Here is a 23,606-nt window from a genome sequence, read left to right on the forward strand (position 1 = left end):
TGTAATGTCATGGCAGACAGGATACAAGATACACAGGACCTAACAAACAAGTGTCTAGGCAAGAAGCTGGGGAATGGGGTCACCTCCTGACAAATCCCTACCAGCTCTCCCTAGACTGCTATGCCCACATTCAGACCCTGAATGTGGGAATGAATGTGTCCTCGTGCCTGGGCTGAAAATTCCATAGAATCCCTAAGATGGTGAAAGGGGGAAAGAGGCAGCCTGCTCCCTCAGACCTGGAGGGGGCAGGCGTCTCTCTAACAGCCCAGACAGACAACCACAATAAAACAAAACCAACTTATCTTTTGCTGAGCAGGAACAGCCAATCCTTCCTTCCTTCCTCTGAACCAGACAGAAGCTATAACCCGCCCGTCCTAGGAGTGGGCGTAATTTAAACTCTTACCAATAACCCCACCCAGTGCACCTGAAGGGAGGCGGATACAGCTCCACTCCAAAACAATAACAAAAGTCTACACATGTGCTGCTAACCTAGCAGACCTCCGCACATGACCTGAGCAGGGCATGACATGTAAATCCAGTGACTTACAGGTGACATCTCCACAGATTTTGGTTCTTCTCCATTTGGTTCAGATCATCATACAAAGAGATCTTTAGTCAGGGGTGTGCAGCCTCCTCTGCTATTCAAAAAGACACAGCTATTAAAAATGGCTGATGGGTATGTTACAGATTTTACATTAGGGCCCAGGAGATTAGGTTACACCTCTGCCTTGACTCATTGCTTCTGCAGTCCATCCCCACCATGTATACCAAACAACCCCCTATTCAGCTGCCCCTTTAAAGAGGAGCTTTCATGGGTCCAGACATTATGAAATAACTAGCAGGTTATATAAGGCCTGTGCCCCCCGTTCACTTTTCCCGCCTGGTATGCTAATGAATAGCATCGGTACAGGGAGGAGGAGACTGCCCTGTTTCTCAATGGGCGTCTACTTCTCCCTGGCTGTAGCGCGGTCCAATCGCAGCGGAGAGCGTCACAGGGAGAGAAAAAAACTCACCTTCTCCCTGGCTGTGACGCTCTATGCTGTGATTGGACCACACTACAGCCAGGGAGAAGGAGACTCCCATTGAGAAACAGGGCAGTCTCCTCCTCCATGTCCCGATGCTATTCATTAGCATACCAGGTGGGAAAAGTGAATGGGGGGCACAGCGAGCGGTGCCCAGGCAAACTAGTAAGCGAGATTACATCCCTACGCTATGCCCTACTTAAACTGCTAGTTATTTCATGATGTCTGGACCCATGAAAGGTCCTCTTTAACACTGCCATCCTGTATTTTCTACCAATACTGTGCCCACTGCTGCCCTATATGCCGACATTACTGTACCGTAGCTGGCGTAGCTATCAGGGAAGCAGCTGCGGGGGCTGAGCTCAGTAGGGGCACAGGAGCAGTCACTGTAGTCTGTCTTCCCAGGCCCCTGTCACAGCAGCTGACTTCTCCTGCACCAGGTTCAGAGTCCTGCACTTGCACCTCTGTCATGACCTGACATCAGTGACATTGCTCCAGCATAAGGATGGTCCAATGTGGGTTGAGCTAGCATAGCGATGCTCCCTTTCCTACCCACGATTTTTGCAGCCTGAACCTTCCATGCCCAGCATGCTGAAAATCAGTTGGATTGCCACAACTGCGCCAGTGATGTGAGTGGAAGGGGAACTGGGGTTATATTCAGCTTTCCAAGACTGTCCTCATGTCTCTGCACATGTGACCTGCAGAACAGTAGGAAAGCTGGGTGAATTACATCACAAGAGCAGAGGCATTAGAGTATGGGCGAGAGGCACAGCAGGAAAGCTCGGTGTCTATATATGTGTATTGTATATGTGTGCGTCCATGTATGTGGTGCCTTTGTGTATGAATGCATCCATGTATGTGTAGAGTGTGCGTCCAGGTATGTGGTGAGTGTGTATATGAGTGTATCTATGTATATGGTGAGCGCATGTATGAGTGAGTCCATGTATGGGAAGAGTGTGTGTATGAGTGAATCTATGTATATGTTGAGTGCGTGTATGAGTGTGTCCATGTATGTGGAGAGTGCATTTATGTATTTGGAGACTGCGTCCATGTATGTGGAGAGTGCTTCCATGTGTGTGGAGAGTGCGTGTATGACTGCGTCCATCTATGTGGAGAGTGCGTCTATGCATGTGCATAGTGTGTGTATGACTGGGTCCATGTATGCCATATGAGAGGGGTTTACTGTTGTGCCCAGTCAGTTCTAGCTACATCTCTGGTATCAACAGTGCTACCTGTAGCTGGCCAATTTAGACCTGTTTTAGGTTGATAACATAGCTTATATGTTTATACAGCTAGACCTGCCAATAACCTTAATACAGTTCCTATGTTTATATGTTAAAGACAAAAGCAGAGTTATTTACTGTGACTTCATGTTTTGGATGTCATATAACAGTTATATATTGTGTTCACAGAAGCAGAAAAGATAATATGCCTTTAAGATTCATTATATGAATTTGGAGTAAGACCAATCATAGCCAGCCTCACACTGAGCAGGAGTCTTGGAAAATCACAGCCAATCTTACACTCAACCTGTGTGGGAAATTCCCCTAGCTGGAATCATTACACCAGATGAGAGGAGCTTAGCAGACATTCACTCCACTAAGAGCTGTGTTTTATGGAAGCAAGAGGCCAAAATAGGTATTTAGTACATTCAAATAATGTTCCTATTGTTAATGTAGTGATTAGAACTGTATACTGAACTAGTTATGTGTATACTTACAGTTCCATCAACCATTCAAATTGCAAATTGCATACAAACTGTGAACTGCTCATACCAGATCATAAGCAATTGTATAGAGCAAACTGCAAACCAAGTTGAGCAAGTAGAACTATTGGTTAACCTCAGATATACCTCTCAGAGAGATCATAAAGTGCTTAAATAACTTAAAGTGAGAGTACAGATACTGAAGAGAGAAATATATCCACCATTTTATGTTGAATGACAAGATTGAACAGTTGAACCACCATCTTATGCATACCACCATTTGTGATACTTTATTCAACATGTGTTTTGTACATGGACGATCTGCTACGGAGGCGGCAGTGTTATATATGAAGAAAAGTTGAAGTAAATAAAGAAGTTATTTCAAGCATTTGGTGTGCTCTTTTAACCTACGGTTTCCATAGAATGGTGCTAGAAGAATTACAGAGTAACAAACAGTCCGGTTGGACTAAAGTCAGAGATATCAAAATTATTCTAATGCCACAGTCAAAAGGCACTTTATAGTGCTGCACCTGCCACAGTTGAACTATTACCCTCAGAGGGTGAAGCGATAGCACTCCTCAACTTGCACAGAAAAGAGCGCATTAGAGCAGCAGAGCACCAGCATATACCGCTGCGCAGCAACTGATCCCTGGGTGAGCAAACAAATACACCTCAGCAGAGCTACCATAGAGGCATTAGTCAAACTGCAGCCGACTCTTAAAGTGGCAGAATGGCAAAGGCAAAATAGTCAGAGAAAGAGCGCCAACCCTCCTGCGATCCCTAGAGAGAGAAAGAGACGTATGGTGGGAGGCCAAAGTCCAGAGCTAGAGTGCCCGCACCGCTATCCACAGAGAGACCACGTACTGCAGCCAGCTAGTTTTCCACCACTAGGCTCAAGGTCTGCAGCAGGGTATCCAAGCCAGCAAGTCAGCACAGAACATCGCAAGCAGCGTATCCAAGCCAGCGCATCGCAACTCAGCGCAGAGCATCGCAACTCAGCGCAGAGCATCGCAACTCAGCGCAGAGTTTTGCAAGTCAGTGCAGAGTTTCACAACACATCAAGAAAAGATACGTCTTCTTTAAGAATGACATTTGTTCCTGCTCTTCAGAATAAGGTCAGAGCTTTCCTTTTATTACTTATCATTTCACATAGGTTTTAGCATAAAGAGATATTTTTGTGTTCAGGAATAAAAGGCAAAGGACAGTTTGTAATACACAGACTCTATTGCATTTAACCACCTGCCGTCCGCTCATAGACTAAAAACGTCCGGGAGGTGGTTCTCTATTTCTGAATGGACATTCCTGAACGTCCATTGAGAAACTGGAGCTGCATGCTAATCGTGCAGCTGCTGATCGGGTTGCCCACTGTCAGTGACAGCAGGGCAACCCTTAGAGAAGGAAGGGACAGTGCCCAGGTGTCCCTGCCTTTTAGATCGCTGTGTATACAGAGCAGGAAGCGCTATGCGCTTCCTGTTCTGGCCCGGTCATGTGACCGGAGAGCTGTGTGAGGTCTTTCAGAGACCTCGATCTGCCCTGCACTGAAGCTGTACAGCGCTGTATTGCGCTGTACAGCCTCTCTGGGGGGGGGGGGGGGGGGGGGTAAAAAAACTGTGAAAAAAAAAAGTAAATGTCCCCCAGAGGTCTTGTACGACCTTATGGGGGACGAAAAGTGTAAAATAAAAAAATAAAAAAAGAAAGTGTTAAAAAAAATAAAATTAAAAAAAAGGTTTCACATGTAAAAAAAAAATTCCCCAAGTAAGGAATAAAAAAAATCTTAAAAATAGAAAAAATAAAATAAAATAGACATATCCGTGACAGTCAGCTCTATAAATATATCATATGATTGACCCAGTCCGATAAATACCATAAAAAAAAAAAACTGTCAAAAAAAGTCATTTTTGTCACCTTACATCACAAAAAGTGCAACACCAAGTGATTAAAAAGGCTTATGTTCCACATAAAACCGTCACCTTATCCCGCAAAAAATTAGCCAGTACATAAGAAAATCTCTCAAAAAATTTAAAAACTATAGCTCTCAGAACATTAAAACATATTTTTTTTTGTTTAAAAAATGCTATTATTGTGTTAAAGTGAAAAAAAAAAGTATACATATTAGGTATTGCCACATCTGTAACAACCAGCTCTATAAAAATATCACATGACCTAACCCCTGTGTCAAAAACTGTGTCAAAACAAGCAGTTTTTATCACCTTTCATTACAAAAAGTGCAACACCAAGTGATCAAAAAGGCGTATGTCCCAAAAAATGGTATCAATAAAACCGTCACCTCATCCCGCCAAAAATTAGCCCCAACATAAGAAAATATCTAAAAAAAATTTAAAAATATAGCTCTCAGAACATGGACACATTAAAACATATTTTTTTGTTTAAAAAATGCTATTATTGTGCAAAGCTTAAATAAATAAGAAAAAGTATACATATTAGGTATCGCCACATCCGTAACGATCTGCTCTATAAAAATGTTACTTGACCAAACCCCTCAGGTGATTGTTGTAAAAATAAATAAATAAAAACTGTGCTAAAACAACCAATTTTTTGGTCACCTTGCCCCATAAAGTGTTATAATGAATGATCAAAAAATCATATGTACCCAAAAATAGTACCAATAAAACTGGCACCTTATCCCCTAGTTTCCAAAATGGGGTCACTTCTTCGGAGTTTCTACTGTAAGGGTGCATCAGGGGGGCTTCAAATGGGACATGGCATCTAAAAACCATGTGGAGTTCCTTTTCTTCTGCGCCCTGCCATGTGCCCATACAGCAGTTTATGACCACATGTGGGGTGTTTCTGTAAACCGCAGAATCTGGGTAATAAAGAGTTTTGTTTGGCTGTTAACCATCGATGTGTTTAAGAAAAAATTGGATTAAAATTGAAAATCTGCCAAAAAAGTGAAATTTAAAAATTTCATCTCCATTTTCCTTTAATTCTTGTGGAACGCCTAAAGGGTTAACAAAGTTAGTAAAATCGGTTTTAAGTAACTTGAGGGGTGTAGTTTCTACAATGGGGTCATTTATGGGGGTATCCACTATGTAGGCCCCGTAAAGTGACTTCAGACCTGAACTGGTCCTTAAAAAGTGGGTTTTGGCCATTTTCTTAAAAATTCCTAAAAAAATAAAATGACATTTCCAAAATGATGCCAACATGAAGTAGACATATGGGGAATGTTAAGTAATACATTTTTTATGAGGTATCACTTTCTGTTTTAAAAGCAGAGAAATTGAAATTTTGAAAATTGCGAATCTATCAACATTTTTGGTAAATTTGGGATTTTTTCATAAATAAAGGTGAAATATATTGACTCAAATTTATGACTCTCATAAAGTACAATGTGAGAAAACAATCTCTGAATGACTTGGATAAGTAAAGGCGTTCCAAAGTTATTACCACATAAAGTGAGATATGACAGATTTGCAAAATTAGGCCTGGTCAGGAAGGGGGCACATGGCCCAGATGGGAAGTGGTTAAAGTGAAAGCGATTTATTGCCTGCATCTATTGCTATTGCATTTAAAGTGAAATACATTTATTTCTGCATTTATCAATATTGCATTTAAAGTGAAAGGACCTTTAATATTCGTATTGATTGTTATAGCATTTAAAATAAAATGTCTGAGCCTAGTATTACCATGCCACTGTTAGAGGATACAAAGATAGATAGAGTAGAGGGGGAAGAGCAAGAGAACCTGTCTGAGTTAGAAGAGCCTGATGCAGCATTAGTCTTGCCTCAAACAAATATAGCTCAAACAGATGAGCTAAGACATTCATCATGTGCCAGAAAACCGACCCCAAAAATGATGGAAAATTTGAAGCAAGAAGCTGAATTGAAAGAGAAAAAGTTCACCAGAATGTATGATAAGTGGAAATTATACATTAGATGCATTCGTGGAAAGCTAAAGCAAAGTATAAAAACGAACTTGAGTGATATGGTAGAGACAGTAGAAGAATCTGAATCAGAGCTTATGGCAGCCTATGTCAACCTGTGGTCATCTACGACAACTTCCCAGGATATTGTAAGGAACATGGACACATGTACTGCAGTCACTAAAGATTTGGGAAAGCTCATGAGAGAACTATCTGCAGAAAACTATGATGAAGTTAAAGCTAGAAGTATAATGAATGAACTTTTTTTGAGAGACTATGCTAGGTCCTTAGGTGGTACCACAATCTCAAGTGTGACTTCCTTCGCTAGCAGAAGTGACAGCCACATATCAGAGTCCTCAAGTATTTCAGCCAAAATAAAGGAATTATCTGAACAACTTGCTGTCAAGAGAGCAGAAATTGAGATGGAAGCTGCCATCGAGGCACAGTGCTGTCAAATGGAAGCACAACGACATCAAATAGAAGCTGAAATGGAGGCACAGCGACATCAAATGGAAGCTGAAATGGAAGCACAGCTCCATCAAATGGAAGCTGAATTGAAAAGTCTGGAAAGTCAGAAAGAAGTTAAGATCATAGAAGCCAGACTCAGAGTACATGAGGAGGATATGAGTCAGAGTAGTCATAGGTTAAAATCTGTACTAAGTGAAGTGGCAGACTCCTACTTTTCTACATACTCCCAGGAGAATGAAAGTAAATCTCCAGCATGTAGTGAAGAAATAAGTTATTATCCTTCCATTCCTGCTCAGAAAGACAAAGGGAGGCCTAGTTCAGTGTCAGGAAAAGGGTGTGTGAATTTACCCTCTTTCTCTACCAAAATAGATGAGAAAGAGAATCACCGAATTCAGAACTAAGTAAGAAAATAGAACCAGAGGATTCTATTCCTAGATGTCACGGCAATTGCTCAGGAGAATGTTACAACCATTAACCCAGCAAGACAACAGAGAACAGTCCTAGCTAGACTTCCCGTTCCGGAACCTACTGCATTTTCGGGAGATGTGCTGAAGTTCGTAGAGTGGAAGGCAAGTTTTGAGATTATCATTGAGCATTATTGCTTCAGTCCAGTAGACAAGTTATTCTACCTTCAAAGATATGTTGGTGGAGAAGCCAAGAAAGATCTTGAAGGTAACTTCTATAGAAAAGACAAAGAAGCCTACAAGCAAGCTTGGGAAAAATTTAATGCAAGATATGGTCATCCTTTCTTAGTACAAAGAGCCTTTTAGAGAGAAAATGAATAACTGGCCTAAAATAGGTTCTAAAGAACACTTCAAACTTAGGGTTGAGCGAACCCGAACTGTAAAGTTCAGGTTCGTACCGAACTTTACGGTGTTCGGCACCCGAACCCGAGCATTTCAGTAAAAGTTCGGGTTCGGTGTTCGGGTAATATTAATATACCATCGGATTAGAGTTTTTTTGCAATCCGATGGTATATTTTAACTTGATGCGTCCCTATCACCATGGGAAACGCCTCTATGTTAGAATATACCATTGGATTTGAGTTAGATCGTGAAAACTCAGATCCGACAGTATATTCTAACACAGAGACGTTCCAAGTTATGGGGACGCTTCAAGTTAGAATATACTGAGAACTGTGGCCATAACGGCCCCCTGCTGCCTGGCAGCACCTGATCTCTTACAGGGGGCTGTGATCCACACAATTAACCCCTCAGGTGCCGCAGGCAGCAGGGGGCCAGACCCCCCTCCCTCCTCAGTATTAAAATCATTGGTGGCCAGTGCGGCCCCCCCTCCCTATTAAAATCATTGGTGGCTAGTGTTTTTTTCCATCTGAAGTCATGATTCCTCCCTGCTTAGGTTGCTTGTGGGCCAATGACTCATTGGCCCACAAGCAAGAGGCAGGGAGGAATCATGTGATCAGATAGAAAAAATAACGAATAGTCGTAAAAACAAATATATAGCACTATATTCTATAGTGCTATATATTCCTTTTTGATCCACGCCTATATTGAGCACATAATATTCGCATATTACGCAATTATTACTTCGACGATTTTTGCATTAAAAAAGTGTACAATATAACGAATATACAAATTCTTGAATATATGACGAATATTCTACAAAATATTCATGAAATATCACGAGAAGACATAAAGTTCGTACACACTCTAGAAGAAAGTATTCAGCAGAATTTACAAGGTCATCTTGAAATGCCCTTACATTTAAAGAACAACCTCGTCTGTCAAATAACAAAAATCTTGCCCTAGCAAGATTGAAATGTTTAAAGAAAAGGATGGGAAGAGATCCCAAACTCAAGAATGATTATTTGAAATTCATGGAAGGCATCCTCAAAGAAGGACATGCAGAGAAAGTTAATAACCAACCTAAAGAAGAAGTGTGGTACATCCCACATCAAGGTGTTTACCATTCAAAGAAACCAGATAAGATTAGAGTGGTGTTTGATTGCTCAGCAAAGTACGATGGTGTTGCATTGAACAATCATCTATTAAAAGGACCAGATCTTACAAACACTCTGCCTGGAGTACTCTGTAGATTCAGAAAGTATCCCGCAGCAGTCATGTGTGATGTTGAAAAGATGTTCCACCAGTTTCATGTGAAGAATGAAGATGGAGACTTCCTGAGATTCCTATTGTGGGAGGACGGAGATACAGATCGAGAGCCAGCAGAATACAGAATGAAAGTACACTAGTTTGGAGCAGCATCATCTCCAGGTTGCGCCAATTATGGTATGAAGTACCTGGCCAATCAGAATGAAAAGGATTGCCCATCAGCAGCAAGTTTTCTGAAGAAAAACTTTTATGTAGATGATGGTCTTATAAGTCTAGACTCCACAGAATCTGCAATCAATCTAGTGAAAGAAAGCCAAGAGTTATGAGCAAGAGGAAACCTGTGCCTTGACAAATTCATCTCAAACAGAGAGGTACTAGAATCCATCAGTGACTCTGACCGTGCATCAACAATGAAGAATGTAGACCTCAATTATGATCATGTTCCAGTTCAAAACGTACTTGAATTGGGATGGAATGTAGAGAATGACAAGTTCTTCTCTGAAGTATCTATTGAAGAGAAAGTTGCAACTAGACGTACCATTCTTTCCGCAGTGGCTTCCATATATGATCCATTGGGATTCTTTGCCTCAGTAATCCTCAGAGCAAGAGAAATACTACAAGAATTATGCAGACAGAAGTTGGGATGGGATGAGACCATAGACTCAAAACGTGATAAAAAAGGAAAACGTCTCACTACTCCACTCAAGTTGGAATGTCCTATACAGAAGTTAGTTCTACTTGAGAGTGATAAAAGACACTTGGAAGTTAAGAACCTGATGGAAAATTCCTCAAATTCATGTTCAATTTCTACCACTAAGAACATAGAATTATAGGTAATTTTGGTGGGATTGTAGCTGGCTAGCTAAGATCTGTCCTAGGTTGTTAATATAGCTTATATGTTTATACAGCTAGACCTGCCAATAACCTTAATACAGTTCCTATGTTTATATGTTAAAGACAAAAGCAGAGTTATTTACTATAACTTCATGTTTTGGCTGTCATGTAACAGTTATATATTGTGTTCACAGAATCAGAAAAGATATTATGCCTTTAAGATTCATTATATGAATGGTCTTACCACACAATCACAGCCAGCCTCACACTGAGCAGGAGTCTTGGTCACTCACAGCCAATCTTACAATCAACCTGTGTGGGAAATTCCCTTAGCTGGAATCATTACACCAGAGGAGAGGAGCTGAACAGACATTCACTTCACTAAGAGCTGTGTTTTATGTAAGCAAGAGGCCAAAATAGGTATTTAGTACATTTATATAATGTTCCTTTTGTTAATTTAGTGATTAGAACTGTATACTGAACTAGTTATGTGTTTACTTACAGTTCCATCAACCATATAAATTGCATATTGCATACAAACTGCGAACTGCTCATACCAGATCATAAGCAATTGTATAGAGCAAACTGCAAACAAAGTTAAGCAAGTAGAACTATTGGTGAACCTCAGATATACCTCTCAGAGAGATCATAAAGTGCTTAAATAACTTAAAGTGAGAGTACAGATACTGAAGAGAGAAATATATCCACCATTTTATGTTGAATGACAAGATTGAACAGTTGAACCACCATCTTATGCATACCACCATTTCTGATACTTTATTAAACACATGTTTTGTACATGGACGATCTGCTACGGAGGCGGCAGTGTTATATATAAAGAAGTTATTTCAAGCATTTGGTGTGCTCTTTAAACCTACTTTTTCCATAGAACGGCGCTAAAAGAATTACAGAGTAACAAACAGTCTGGACTAAAAAGTCAGAGATATCAAAATTCTTCTAATGCCACAGCGCAAAAGGCACTTCATAGTGCTGCACCTACCACACTAGCAATGACTAGTGTTGAGCGAACAGTTCGAGCATAGTTCGGGTCCGTACCGAATTTTGGGGTGTTCGTGACACGGACCCGAACCCGAACTTTTTCGTAAAAGTTCGGGTTCGGGTTCGTCGTTCGGCATGTATTTTGGCGCATTTTGAAAGGCTGCAGAGCAGCCAATCAACATGCATCATACTACTTGCCCTAAGATGCCATCGCAGCCATGCCTACTATTGGCAAGGCTGTGATTGGCCAAGTGCAGCATGTGACTCAGCCTCTTTATAAGCTTGTGCGCACGTCGGGACGTGCTCACTCCCGATGTGAATAGAACAGGGATAGACGCAGCTGATGCTAGGGCGAGAATAGGCAGGGATAATTGAATAACTGGAAGCAAATTTCTCTCCTCCACCTGTGATTCATCTGAACAACTGCAGCTGAGCTGCTTTTTTGATAGGGATTGGCTATTTTTAGAGTGGCCAGAGTGATTTTTCCATCCACATGTACCTGGGCTGACCGCCGGCCGCCATTTTGCGACTTGTAGTGCTGCAGCAGAAGCTGCCACAGTGTGCATTCCAAAGCTCCAAACAAGTCAGACATCTACACCTGGGATTCAGACCAATAGCGATTTAGCAGCACAGTCCAAGGCTATTTTTTTTAAAGGTTGTGCAGACCATTTTGTGGCACATGTTACTGGGCTGATAGGCGGCGGCCATCTTGGGACTAGTGCTGCAGCACAATCTCTCCCAACGTCCATTAACCCCTACTAATACCAGTCCACCTGTAATCCATACAGTGAAAAGCCATAAAGTATTCCAGTGAGGGAATTTTTTTTTTATTTAAAAAAGGCCAAGTTAGTTTATCTGGCGTTCAATATACTAGATACAGTTAGGCCTGCGTTTCATACATCTGGAATTAGCAAACTAATGTGCTGGGGTTGGGAAAACATATATGTACCCATACTAGAATCTGTCAAAGAAAGCGGTACTCACATATAACAGTCATTCAATCTGTAATCCATACAGTCAAAAGACTGAAAGTATTCCAGTGAGGGAATTTTTTTTATTTAAAAAAGGCCAAGTTAGTTTATTTGGCGTTCAATATACTAGATACAGTTAGGCCTGCGTTTCATACATCTGGAATTAGCAAACTAATGTGCTGGGGTTGGGAAAACATATATGTACCCATACTAGAATCTGTCAAAGAAAGCGGTACTCACATATAACAGTCATTCCATCTGTAATCCATACAGTCAAAAGACTGAAAGTATTCCAGTGAGGGAATTTTTTTTATTTAAAAAAGGCCAAGTTAGTTTATCTGGCGTTCAATATACTAGATACAGTTAGGCCTGCGTTTCATACATCTGGAATTAGCAAACTAATGTGCTGGGGTTGGGAAAACATATATGTACCCATACTAGAATCTGTCAAAGAAAGCGGTACTCACATATAACAGTCATTCCATCTGTAATCCATACAGTCAAAAGACTGAAAGTATTCCAGTGAGGGAATTTTTTTTTTATTTAAAAAAGGCCAAGTTAGTTTATCTGGCGTTCAATATACTAGATACAGTTAGGCCTGCGTTTCATACATCTGGAATTAGCAAACTAATGTGTTGGGGTTGGGAAAACATATATGTACCCATACTAGAATCTGTCAAAGAAAGCGGTACTCACATATAACAGTCATTCCATCTGTAATCCATACAGTCAAAAGACTGAAAGTATTCCAGTGAGGGGATTTTTTTTATTTAAAAAATGGCAAGTTAGTTTATCTGGCATTCAATATACTAGATACAGTTAGGCCTGCGTTTCATACATCTGGAATTAGCAAACTAATGTGCTGGGGTTGGGAAAACATATATGTACCCATACTAGAATCTGTCAAAGAAAGCGGTACTCACATATAACAGTCATTCCATCTGTAATCCATACAGTCAAAAGACCGAAAGTATTCCAGTGAGGGGATTTTTTTTATTTAAAAAATGCCAAGTTAGTTTATCTGGCATTCAATATACTAGATACAGTTAGGCCTGCGTTTCATACATCTGGAATTAGCAAACTAATGTGCTGGGGTTGGGAAAACATATATGTACCCATACTAGAATCTGTCAAAGAAAGCGGTACTCACATATAACAGTCATTCCATCTGTAATCCATACAGTCAAAAGACTGAAAGTATTCCAGTGAGGGGATTTTTTTTATTTAAAAAAGGCCAAGTTAGTTTATCTGGCGTTCAATATACTAGATACAGTTAGGCCTGCGTTTCATACATCTGGAATTAGCAAACTAATGTGCTGGGGTTGGGAAAACATATATGTACCCATACTAGAATCTGTCAAAGAAAGCGGTACTCACATATAACAGTCATTCCATCTGTAATCCATACAGTCAAAAGACTGAAAGTATTCCAGTGAGGGAATTTTTCTTTTATTTAAAAAAGGCCAAGTTAGTTTATCTGGCGTTCAATATACTAGATACAGTTAGGCCTGCGTTTCATACATCTGGAATTAGCAAACTAATGTGCTGGGGTTGGGAAAACATATATGTACCCATACTAGAATCTGTCAAAGAAAGCGGTACTCACATATAACAGTCATTCCATCTGTAATCCATACAGTCAAAAGACTGAAAGTATTCCAGTGAGGGGATTTTTTTTATTTAAAAAAGGCCAAGTTAGTTTATCTGGCGTTCAATATACTAGATACAGTTAGGCCTGCGTTTCATACATCTGGAATTAGCAAACTAATGTGCTGGGGTTGGGAAAACATATATGTACCCATACTAGAATCTGTCAAAGAAAGCGGTACTCACATATAACAGTCATTCCATCTGTAATCCATACAGTCAAAAGACTGAAAGTATTCCAGTGAGGGAATTTTTCTTTTATTTAAAAAAGGCCAAGTTAGTTTATCTGGCGTTCAATATACTAGATACAGTTAGGCCTGCGTTTCATACATCTGGAATTAGCAAACTAATGTGCTGGGGTTGGGAAAACATATATGTACCCATACTAGAATCTGTCAAAGAAAGCGGTACTCACATATAACAGTCATTCCATCTGTAATCCATACAGTCAAAAGACTGAAAGTATTCCAGTGAGGGGATTTTGCTTATAAAAAATAATATATTTCATTGTGGTGCGAGTTGAATCGCAACAATGAAGAAAAATACTATTAAGGGACGAGGACGCGGTCGTGGTGGTGTCCGTGGAGCCTCTGTTGCTGGTAGAGGACGTGGCCGTTCGGCCCCAGGCGCACACAGTAGGGAACGAACTCCCTCAACTAGCCGGCAGAATGTACCGCAATATCTCGTGGGGCCCAATGCCGCTCTTAGGATGGTAAGGCCTGAGCAGGTACAGGCATTAATCGATTGGGTGGCCGACAGTGCTTCCAGCATGTTCACCACATGGTCTTCCACCCAGTCTTCTGCGGAAAGCGCACAGGTGGCACCTGAAAACCAAGCCCATCAGTCTGTCACATCACCCCCAAGCATATCAGGGAAACGGTCTGAGCCACAAGTTATGCAGCAGTCTCTTCTTCTGTTTGAAGACTCTGCTTCCAGGGTTTCCCAGGGGCGTCCACCTAGCCCTTCCCCAGTGGAGGAAGACATACCATGCACTGACGCACAACCACTTATGTCTCCAGATGAAGAGGACATGGGAATACCACCACAGCAGAGTCACCGACTCTCTGATGATGACGAAACACAGGTGCCCACTGCCGCGTCTTTTTGCAGTGTGCAGACTGAACAGGAGGAGGTCAGGGAGGGAGACTGGGTGGAAGACGATGCAGAGGACGATGAGGTCTTAGACCCCACATGGACTGAAGGTCGTGGCGATGACTTTCACAGTTCAGAGGAAGAGGTAGTGGTGAGACCGAGACAACAGCGAAGCCAAAGAGGGAGCAGGGGGCCAAAGCAGACGAGCCGCCGCCCCCAGAGTTCGCCTGCTACTGGACATCGCCAACAGGGACCCAGCCCCACAAAGGCAGCTTCAAAGAGTTCCCTGGCATGGCACTTCTTTAAACAATGTCCTACCGACAAGACCCGAGTGACTTGCACGCTCTGCCATCAGAGCCTGAGGCGAGGCATTAACGTTCTGAACCTCAGCACAACCTGCATGACCAGGCATCTACATGCAAAGCATGAACTGCAGTGGGGTACACACCTTAAAAACCAGGCACTCGCTGAGGCTCCCCCTGCTCCCTCTACCGCTGCTGCCTCGGCTTCCGCCTCGAGAGGAATGTTGCCACCTGCCGAGCAGCAAACAGAGGATGTGCCACCGACACCACCACCACCGCCACCGTCAATTAGCGTCTCCACTATATCACACAGCAGCGTTCAGCTCTCAATATCTCAAACCTTAGAGAGGAAGCGCAAATTCCCCCCGAGTCACCCTCGAGCCCTTGGCCTGAACGCCAGCATTTCTAAACTGCTGGCCTTTGAAATGCTGTCATTCCGGCTGGTGGACACAGACAGCTTCAAACAGCTGATGGCCATGGCTGTCCCGCAGTATGCCACTACTTCTCCAAGACAGCCGTGCCTTCCCTGCACATGCAAGTGTCCGATAAAATCAAGTGTGCACTGCGCAACGCCATTTGTGGCAAGGTCCACCTAACCACAGATACGTGGACCAGTAAGCACGGCCAGGGACGCTATATCTCACTAACTGCACACTGGATGAATGTAGTGGCGGCTGGGCCCCCGGCGGACAGTTCCTTGGCGCACGTCCTTCCGCCCCCTAGGATCGCAGGGCATCATTCTCTGCCTCCTGTAGCCTCCTCCTCCTACTCGGCTTCCTCCTCCACTGCTTCCACCAGCTCATCCGGTCAGCCACACACCTTCACCACCAACTTCAGCACAGCCCGGGGTAAACGTCAGCAGGCCATTCTGAAACTCATATGTTTGGGGGACAGGCCCCACAGCGCAAAGGAGTTGTGGCGGGGTATTGAACAACAGACCGACGAGTGGTTTCTGCCGGTGGGCCTCAAGCCAGGCCTGGTGGTATGCGATAATGGGCGAAATCTCGTGGCAGCTCTGGGACTAGCCGGTTTGACGCACATCCCTTGCCTGGCGCATGTGCTGAACTTGGTGGTGCAGAGGTTCATTCACCACTACCCCAACATGTCAGAGCTGCTGCATAAAGTGCGGGCCGTCTGTGCGCGCTTCCGCCGTTCACATCCTGCCGCTGCTCGCCTGTCTGCGCTACAGCGGAACTTCGGCCTTCCCGCTCACCGCCTCATATGCGACGTGCCCACCCGGTGGAACTCCACCTTGCACATGCTGGAGAGACTGTGCGAGCAGCAGCAGGCCATAGTGGAGTTTCAGCTGCAGCACGCTCGCGTCAGTCGTACTGCCGAACAGCACCACTTCACCACCAATGATTGGGCCTCCATGCGAGACCTGTGTGCCCTGCTGCGCTGTTTCGAGTACTCCACCAACATGGCCAGTGGCGATGACACTGTTATCAGCGTTACAATACCACTTCTATGTCTCCTTGAGAAAACACTTAGGGCAATGATGTTAGAGGAGGTGGCCCAGGTGGAGGAGGAGGATGAGGGCTCGTTTCTAACACTTTCGGGCCAGTCTGTTCGAAGTGGCTCAGAGGGAGGTTTGTTTAAGCAGCAGAGGACAGGTTCACAAGTCGCCAGCCAAGGCACTGTACTGGAGGACGAGGAGGATGAGGAGGAGGAGGTGGAGGGGGACGAGGATGACGCAAGTTCACAGCGGGGTGGCAGCCCAGGCCCATCACTGGTGCGTGGCTGGGGGGATACGGTGGACGATGACGATACGCCTCCCACAGAGGACAGCTTGTCCTTACCCATGGGTAGCCTGGCCCACATGAGCGAATATATGCTCCAATGCCTGCGCAACGACAGCAGAGTTGCCCACGTTTTAACGTGTGCAGACTACTGGGTGGCCACCCTGCTGGATCCCCGGTATAAAGACAATGTGCCCACTTTAATTCCTGAACTGGAGCGCGACCGTAAGATGCGCGAGTACAAGCGCACGCTGATAGAGGCGCTCTTGAGAGCATTCCCACATGTCACAGGGGAACAGGTGGAAGGTGAAGGCAGAGGAGTGGCAAGAGGTCGCCAACGCAGCTGTGTCACGGCCAGCTCATCTGAGGGCAGGGTTAGCATGGCAGAAATGTGGAAAAGTTTTGTCTCCGCGCCACAGCTATCTGCACCGACACCTGATACGGAACGTGTTAGCAGGAGGCAGCATTTCACTAACATGGTTGAACAGTATGTCTGCACACCCCTCCACATCCTGACGAATGGTTCGGCCCCATTCAACTACTGGGTTTCGAAATTGTCCACGTGGCCAGAGTTAGCATGTTATGCCTTGGAGGTGCTTTCCTGCCCGGCGGCCAGCGTTTTATCTGAACGCGTATTCAGCACGGCAGGGGGCGTCATTACTGACAAGCGCAGCCGCCTGTCCACAGCCAACGTGGACAAGCTGACCTTCATAAAGATGAACCAGGCATGGATCCCACAGGACCTGTCCCTCCCTTGTGCAGAGTAGTCCTTATTAACTGCCTAAAACATGTCTTGTTGTGCTACGGGCCACTTCTTTATTTGATACAAATTTTATGAAACCCACAGTTGAATGAAACTCTTCTCTGTCTGGGCGCCGGGGCCTAACCAGATGAAAGTGGCCGGTTAAACTAACGGGTGACATGAAGCCATAACCTCTGCCATGCTACCTCTGTCTTCTGTCTGGGTGCTGAGGCCTAAGTCAAATAAAGCGGTCTTCTGCTGTGCTGGGGGATATGAAGCTAATCTCTGACCTCTCTCCTCTGTCTGGGTCCAAAGGCCTAAATCACTGAAAGAGGCCTTCTCCTGTGGTGTGTGATATGATGCCAGAATATGTGCTGTGGGGCCTCTCTCCTCTTCCTGGGTGCAGGGGTCAAATAAACTAAATTGTGGCCTACTCCTGTGGTGGTTGATATGATGCCTGATTCTCTGATGTGGAACCTCTCTCCTCTGTTTGGGTGAAGGGGTCAAAGTAACTAAATGGTGGCTTCTCCTGTGGTGGCTGATATGATGCCAGAATATGTGCTGTGGTGCCTCTCTCCTCTTCCTGGGTGCAGGGGTCAAAGTAACTAAATGGTGGCTTCTCCTGTGGTGGCTGATATGATGCCAGAATATGTGCTGTGGGGCCTCTCTCCTCTTCCTGGGTGCAGGGGTCAAAGTAACTCAATGGTGGCTTCTCCTGTGGTGGCTGATATGATGCCAGAATATGTGCTGTGGTGCCTCTCTCCTCTGTCTGGGTCCAAAGGCCTAAATCACTGAAAGAGGCCTTCTCCTGTGGTGTGTGATATGATGCCTGAATATGTGCTGTGGTGCCTCTCTCCTCTTCCTGGGTGCGGGGGTCAAAGTAACTCAATGGTGGCTTCTCCTGTGGTGGCTGATATGATGCCAGAATATGTGCTGTGGTGCCTCTCTCCTCTTCCTGGGTGCGGGGGTCAAAGTAACTCAATGGTGGCTTCTCCTGTGGTGGCTGATATGATGCCAGAATATGTGCTGTGGGGCCTCTCTCCTCTTCCTGGGTGCAGGGGTCAAAGTAACTCAATGGTGGCTTCTCCTGTGGTGGTTAGTATGATGCCAGAATATGTGCTGTGGGGCCTCTCTCCTCTTCCTGGGTGCAGGGGTCAAAGTAACTCAATGGTGGCTACTCCTGTGGTGGCTGATATGATGCCAGAATATGTGCTGTGGTGCCTCTCTCCTCTTCCTGGGTGCGGGGGTCAAAGTAACTCAATGGTGGCTTCTCCTGTGGTGGCTGATATGATGCCAGAATATGTGCTGTGGGGCCTCTCTCCTCTTCCTGGGTGCAGGGGTCAAAGTAACTCAATGGTGGCTTCTCCTGTGGTGGCTGATATGATGCCAGAATATGTGCTGTGGTGCCTCTCTCCTCTTCCTGGGTGCGGGGGTCAAAGTAACTCAATGGTGGCTTCTCCTGTGGTGGCTGATATGATGCCAGAATATGTGCTGTGGGGCCTCTCTCCTCTTCCTGGGTGCAGGGGTCAAAGTAACTCAATGGTGGCTTCTCCTGTGGTGGTTAGTATGATGCCAGAATATGTGCTGTGGGGCCTCTCTCCTCTTCCTGGGTGCAGGGGTCAAAGTAACTCAATGGTGTCTTCTCCTGTGGTGGCTGATATGATGCCAGAATATGTGCTGTGGGGCCTCTCTCCTCTTCCTGGGTGCAGGGGTCAAAGTAACTCAATGGTGGCTTCTCCTGTGGTGGCTGATATGATGCCAGAATATGTGCTGTGGTGCCTCTCTCCTCTGTCTGGGTCCAAAGGCCTAAATCACTGAAAGAGGCCTTCTCCTGTGGTGTGTGATATGATGCCTGAATATGTGCTGTGGTGCCTCTCTCCTCTTCCTGGGTGCGGGGGTCAAAGTAACTCAATGGTGGCTTCTCCTGTGGTGGCTGATATGATGCCAGAATATGTGCTGTGGTGCCTCTCTCCTCTTCCTGGGTGCGGGGATCAAAGTAACTCAATGGTGGCTTCTCCTGTGGTGGCTGATATGATGCCAGAATATGTGCTGTGGGGCCTCTCTCCTCTTCCTGGGTGCAGGAGTCAAAGTAACTCAATGGTGGCTTCTCCTGTGGTGGTTAGTATGATGCCAGAATATGTGCTGTGGGGCCTCTCTCCTCTTCCTGGGTGCAGGGGTCAAAGTAACTCAATGGTGGCTTCTCCTGTGGTGGCTGATATGATGCCAGAATATGTGCTGTGGTGCCTCTCTCCTCTTCCTGGGTGCGGGGGACAAAGTAACTCAATGGTGGCTTCTCCTGTGGTGGCTGATATGATGCCAGAATATGTGCTGTGGGGCCTCTCTCCTCTTCCTGGGTGCAGGGGTCAAAGTAACTCAATGGTGGCTTCTCCTGTGCTGATTGATATAAAGCTGATGGTTGTGCCATCTGACATGGTTGCCAGGGTCTGATTCAATGGGGGCCTACTCCTGTGGTGGGTGATCTAAATGCCTGATTCTCTGCTGTGAAACCTCTCTCCTCCGTCTGGGTGTAGGGGTCAAAGTCTTTCAAAGTCGCCTTCTCCTGTGCTGATTGATATGAAGCTGATGGTTGTGCCATCTGACATGGTTGCCGGGGTCCCATTAAATTGTGGCCTACTCCTGTGGTGGTTGATATGATGCCTGATTCTCTGATGTGGAACCTCTCTCCTCTGTTTGGGTGAAGGGGTCAAAGTAACTAAATGGTGGCTTCTCCTGTGGTGGCTGATATGATGCCAGAATATGTGCTGTGGGGCCTCTCTCCTCTTCCTGGGTGCAGGGGTCAAAGTAACTCAATGGTGGCTTCTCCTGTGGTGGCTGATATGATGCCAGAATATGTGCTGTGGTGCCTCTCTCCTCTTCCTGGGTGCGGGGGTCAAAGTAACTCAATGGTGGCTTCTCCTGTGGTGGCTGATATGATGCCAGAATATGTGCTGTGGTGCCTCTCTCCTCTTCCTGGGTGCAGGGGTCAAAGTAACTAAATGGTGGCTTCTCCTGTGGTGGTTGATATGATGCCTGATTCTCTGCTGTGAAACCTCTCTCCTCCATCTGGGTGTAGGGGTCAAAGTCTTTCAAAGTCGCTTTCTCCTGTGCTGATTGATATAAAGCTGATGGTTGTGCCATCTGACATGGTTGCCAGGGTCTGATTCAATGGGGGCCTACTCCTGTGGTGGGTGATCTAAATGCCTGATTCTCTGCTGTGAAACCTCTCTCCTCCGTCTGGGTGTAGGGGTCAAAGTCTTTCAAAGTCGCCTTCTCCTGTGCTGATTGATATGAAGCTGATGGTTGTGCCATCTGACATGGTTGCCGGGGTCCCATTAAATTGGGGCCTACTCCTGTGGTGGGTGATCTAAATGCCTGATTCTCTGCTTTGAAACCTCTCTCCTCCGTCCGGGTGTAGGGGTCAAAGTCTGTCAAAGTCGCCTTCTCCTGTGCTGATTGATATAAAGCTTATGCTTGTGCCATCTGACATGGTTGCCGGGGTCTGATTCAATGGTGGCCTACTCCTGTGGTGGGTGATCTAAATGCCTGATTCTCTGCTGTGTAACCTCTCTCCTCCGTCTGGGTGTAGGGGTCAAAGTAACTAAATGGTGGCCTACTCCTGTGGTGGGTGATATGATGCCTGGTTCTCTGCTGTGGGACCTCTCTCCTTTGTCTGGGTGCTGTGGTCAAAATAATAGTAAGTGACCTTCTCCATTGGTGGGTGACTTGAAGCCTGATTCTGTGCTATGGGACCTCACTCCAATTAATATTGTTTAATTTTTATTTATTTTATGTTAACTCATCATTTCCCTATCTACATTTGTTTGCAGGGGATTTAACTACATTTTGCTGCCTTTTGCAGCCCTCTAGCCCTTTCCGGGTGTGTTTTACAGCCTTTTTAGTGCCCAAAAGTTCGGGTCCCCATTGACTTCTATGGGGTTCGGGTTCGGGATGAAGTTCGGGTCGAGTTCGGATCCCGAACCCGAACATTTTTCGAAAGTTCGGCCGAACTCGTCGAACCCGAACATCCAGGTGTTCGCTCAACTCTAGCAATGACCCAAGATACTGTACAGCCAAAATAAAAGAGCCAAAAGACATGGCTATAGCATCAGAAAATGATGGGTCTGAAAGCAAACTTTAAGGCCTCTTGCACACGATCGTATGGCTTTTTCAGTATTTTGTGATCTGCAAAAAATGGATCCGCAAAAAATATGGATGACGTTCGTGTGCAATCCATGTTTTGCTGAACGGAACAGCTGGCCCCTGATAGAACAGTACTATCCTTGTCCGTTATGCGGTCAATAATAGGACATGTTCTATCTTTGAATGGAAAAACGGAAATACGGAAACGGAAGGCATGAAGAGTACCTTTCGTTCTTTTTGAAGATCCATTGAAATGAATAGTTCTGTATACGGTCCGTATATGGAACGTATAAAAAAAAGAAATGTAAACGAAAAAAACATTTGTGTGCAAGAGGCCTAAGCATCATACTCCAGACCAGTCCCCATCTTTTATACAGATCTTTTGGTCTTTTTGACCATAAATCAATAAAGACCACAAATTCATACAGACCACAGAATCAGACTCCAAATTTATGTGGCCCCATATAACCCCCTTCACATAAATGCAGGCCTCAGATCAGATCCCAAATTAATGTAGCTCCCTATAACTGCCACCCACTATCCCTTAAATCAGATCTCAGATGAGACACAAAATTCATGTGCGCCCTTCACTCTGATCCCTGCAGACCTCAGATCAGAAGTCAATATTCATATGCTCCCCTCACTCAGATCCATGCAGACCTCAGATAAGACCCCAATATTCATGACCTCCCTCACTCAGATCCCTGAAGATCTCAGATCAGAACCAAATATTCATGCCCCCTCACAGATCCCTGACGACGTTATATTAGACATAGTGATGAGCGAGCCTGCTTAGCCGAATACTTGTTCGGCTCGAGCATCGCTATGCTCGGCACATGGCGGTACTCGGCCAAGTACAACATGTGCTCAAGCGCCATGCCCGAGTCTCCACCCTACGCGTTTCGCGGCAGCTAAGCAGCCAATAAACGTGCAAGTAAGTACTGCCATCACTGTAATGCCAGTAGCCGTGTTGGCTACTGGCATTACAGTGATTGGCTGGCCGGAACGCGTCATCGGGTTCGGCTCATTGGGAGTGAGGGAGAGCTGCGCTTAGGAAAGGACTGATAGTGTAGGGAGTTTGAGATCGCAAGTGAATAATGTTTCAAAGACCCAAAAGTCCTTTTAAGGACTATTGTGTGTGGTTGGCAGCAATTTATTTGCGTAAGGTAATTTTTTTACATACTTTGCAAAATAGCGATTCTTTTTCTATATAGAGGGTGTCTGCAGTGACTTGTGACATCTGTGCAATACCTTCTGTGTGTCAGGGGCAGAGATGGGAAGAATATTAGTGAAAACAATAATTTTTTTCCCCCCATAATGTATCCACATTTTTGCTGTCAACGGTGCAATCCGTGAATTGTGTGTTCTGCGATTCAATACACTGTGTGGTTGTCAGGCCTAGATATAGTAAAACACCAAAAATTAAATACCATAAGTATCTCACACGGAATCATCCGTACAACTCCTATTAAGCTAAAAAAAGCTACCTCGCAAAAATTATTATAAACTTTAATAATTTATTCAGCAATCCACATATACATATATAACATTAATCATCATAAAATACATTATAACAAAACAATAACAAAAGACAGGTGCACTCTGCAGTCTCACTAAACCCTCAAACTGATTTTAAAATTGAGAGATTAGTCAACATGTCCTACGGTGTAGAACATGTCTAAGCCCGGGCACCACGCCAAGGTTTCTCAAGTAGCCCGGGACCTAACACTCTCCTACCTGAGCCGTATGGGCAATACCAGGAGCCAGTGGGCAAATTACAGGAGCATAAGGCCGACTCACAAACAGCTGACCAGTTGCCTCCAGCATGTAGCCATGCTTGCAATGGGAGGAGGGAGGAGTCTGCGAGTCCCACTCAAGACTGGCTGATATGTCCCAGGCCTCACAGGTGCACCTAAATGTGGCCTGTAGATGGAAAACAGGCACATTTAAATTGGAGTTTATACACCTCCAGGAATCTATATATACAAACTAA

This window comes from Bufo bufo, chromosome 5, assembly GCF_905171765.1.
Source record: "Bufo bufo chromosome 5, aBufBuf1.1, whole genome shotgun sequence".
Taxonomy (NCBI): domain Eukaryota; kingdom Metazoa; phylum Chordata; class Amphibia; order Anura; family Bufonidae; genus Bufo; species Bufo bufo.